Raw genomic sequence first — 3,072 nt, 5'->3', positions numbered from 1 at the left:
CCAACACCTAGACCCAGCACCTAGACCCAACACCTAGAATCAACACCTAGAACCAACACCTAGAACCTGTGAACTCCAGGTTCTGGTTCCTACCAATGATCAACATTTAGTCTAAACATGTAGAACCAGAACCTTGTCTGGTCCAACTTCACCACATCAGGTTCTGCTGATGTTAGAGCCTCAGCAGTTGGTGAAATGTGACCAGAGACTGGATTCTAGTGGAACCATGGATCCATCCATAGATAGACACTGACAGGAACCTTCTGGATCAACACCGGTTTGAGGTTTGGAACTTTGTTCCATTTTTAAGATCCAATAATTAGAAATATATGAAACAAGAGCTCCAGGAGAGCAGACAGCAGGTTTGTAGCTCATCAGGTTTCATTTCTTTCATCGATCTTCACGTTTCACTGGTTCTACGTCTAACTGCTGCTTCATGGTCTCCTGATGATGAACCTCTTGCTGCTGCAGGAGACACTTTGTAGTCTGGATTCTATAAAACTACCCTATGAGACTATTATTACTAGAATGATCAATATTATTAATAACTAAGCTGATCGGCTCATCAATACTCAGTGATCAGGTGCTGCTTCGCCTCCAGTGACTGAACCACCATCAGATCAACAGCTGCAGTCTGTTAGTCTGTTTTTATCATGATTTATTCTGCTGATGGTTTCTTTATGATAAATCAATAATATGTAAGGAAACTGTGAAAAACATCAAAAATTCACCTGTTTTCTAAACATTCATGTTTCTGGTTAAAGAATCAGTAACTCATCAATAAACTGATCGTGTGCTGGCTGTAAACCGGCGAAAACCAAGAATCTGATCTTGAATCAGACTTCCTGTTAGCATCACATAGATCAGCCTGATGATCAATAAACCGATCGATTGCAGTGAGAGAACAGGTTGAGCATCACGTAACCCTGAGTTCAGCTTCATCGACCGTTTTCTGGAGGTTTCATCAGCTGCTCACAACCTCTGCATCACTGTCATCATCCAGGAGACAGAATCAGATAAAGGTCCGTTCAAAAGTGTTCTGTGACAAAGAAAAGCAGCAGATGGTTTGTTTTCAGAAATATCTGGGATTTGTTCTGAAACTGCAGCGAACTGATCAAAAAGAGAGAAACTCTGAGAAGGAAGATTTGGCTGCAAAAAGAACTTAAATGGAAATATTTCAGGTTCTCTGTCTGCATCCATGAAGATCAAAACGCAAACAAATATCACAACAGCTGTGATCAGGAATTGACGTTGTCGTGTGTCACAGAGGATTAACAACAATAACAATCATCTATCTGTGATATTCAGCCGTGTGGATGTTTCATCTAATTCCATCTTCTGGCTGCTGTTGTTCAACACAAAACTAAAACCACATGTTGTCCCTGAGAGGTTCTGGTTCCATCAATGACCTCTGAGGTTCTACAAGAACCAAAAAAAAACGTTGTTCTGAGCTGCAGATTCTCTGCTAACCTCAATCCATCAGTCAGGTTTCATCTCACACGTCCTCCTCCTTCATCCATCTGCTGTTCTCCTCCACCTCCTCCTTCACCTCCTTCCTCCTGCTCACCACCTCCTACATCACTTCCTCCTCCTCCAGCGGCCCTCTGACTCTAATTGGTCGGATTATTGCTCTCTACGGTTAATTAGCAGCGCGGCTGTGATTGGCCGAGGCGTTGCTATGCAGCCAGTCAGCTGTGCGCAGGGAAAAGCGCTCCGGGTGCAAACAGCAGAGATGTTGCCCGCTGTTGCATCATCGGAGCGGCTCTTTGTGCCGTCGGAGGGGAACTCCGGAGTCATGCGGGGCTCAGCACTAACCTGGGCGGCCAGGTGACCGGAGCGAGCCCCGACGCACACAGAAACACCCGAAACACCCCGACACGGATGATTAGTAGCCAAACTGGAGCTTCGGCTCCGTGAAATCGGAATTTTCAGGCACTTTGACAACTTTTAGTTGAGTAAATTCAGATTTGCGGCCTGGTGGCTGAACACAGAGCCTCCGTTAAACCCTCCCCAGAGTCCCGCTGAGCTCCACACACAGCCGGAGACACGTTTCTACTTTCACCCGACAAACGCCGCCGTTGAGCCGGGCAGGCAGCCAGCTAGCTGCTAGCTCCGCGGCTAACCCGCCGTCAGCTCGCTGCTGACGCTCATTTTAGACGCTGAAACTCGGCTTACCTTCAGTGGGCGGCGGAGGACTCAACCATCCGTCAAAGTGGACAAAGTTCCCGCAGAAAGTTGGAGTTTATTCCGTGTGTCGGAGCTCGGAGTGTTTTTGTTTGGAACATGGAGAGCAGCCGATTGCGAAATCTCTTTTACCATGTACGGCAATGTCTGCGGTCAGCCAATCACAGGCGTGGAGGCGGTTGCCAATGGGGCGGTCAGCCAATCACAGAGGAGAGCGCGGCAGAGTGATGCAATGCCCCCTGTGATTGACGTGTCAGTGGACCAATAGAAGGCGGCTGTTTGCTGTGGGTTTGTTTATGTAATGTGAGGTTGGTCAGATGAGTTCAAACATGCATGACTTCATCTGAGACACAAAACGGCCAAATAAAGACACAAAATAATGAAAACAGAGTCCAAATGACCCTAAAGACACACAAAACGACGAAATAAAGACACAAAAAGCTTGAAAATGACCACAAAAAACAGAAAACCACTGCAGAATAAAACACTGCAACAACCTGAGATGACTTCAGCTGAGCTTCAGTCAGAATGAAACTAGTTCCAGTTTTTAAATGTGAGCTGCAGCCTCCATTACCAGTGGATTAATAACTACAGCAGCCTGTCGAACAAGGAAGTCCCCTGAAATACCTGAAAACAGGTTGGAAACAGTCAGAGCAGGTGTTACACCAAACACATCACATTCAGATGGATTCATCAGCTGCAGTTAAAGATCACTTTCACTTTTGATTAATCTGTTCATCATTTTATGGAAGAATCAATCAGCTGTTTGGTGTAAAATGTCAGACAATGTGGATCAGAGTTTCCTCCAAAGACGTTCAGTTTACCGTCACAGAGGACAGAAACCAGAAAGACGCTGAAATCAGAGAAGTTCCACAGTTCTCAGAACGT

At 45.8% G+C, this 3,072-nt stretch overlaps 1 protein-coding gene across 2 annotated transcripts in view; it reads right to left on the bottom strand.

Moving 5' to 3' along the window:
* Nucleotides 1-2,322, bottom strand: part of cebpg (CCAAT enhancer binding protein gamma) — a 5,827-nt gene extending 3,505 nt beyond the window's left edge. For both annotated transcript variants that reach the window (XR_520573.1, XM_008292080.1), the window contains exon 1: nt 2,176-2,322. The gene's annotated coding sequence lies outside the window, so the exon portion shown is untranslated. The remainder of the gene's footprint in view (nt 1-2,175) is intronic.
* Between the last annotated feature and the right edge of the window lie 750 nt (nt 2,323-3,072).

The sequence above is a fragment of the Stegastes partitus genome, unplaced genomic scaffold (genome assembly GCF_000690725.1).
Source record: "Stegastes partitus isolate 25-593 unplaced genomic scaffold, Stegastes_partitus-1.0.2 Scaffold783, whole genome shotgun sequence".
NCBI classification, from domain to species: domain Eukaryota; kingdom Metazoa; phylum Chordata; class Actinopteri; family Pomacentridae; genus Stegastes; species Stegastes partitus.
Note: the sequence above shows the minus strand (reverse complement) of the source record. Positions and strands in the feature narration are given on the sequence as shown.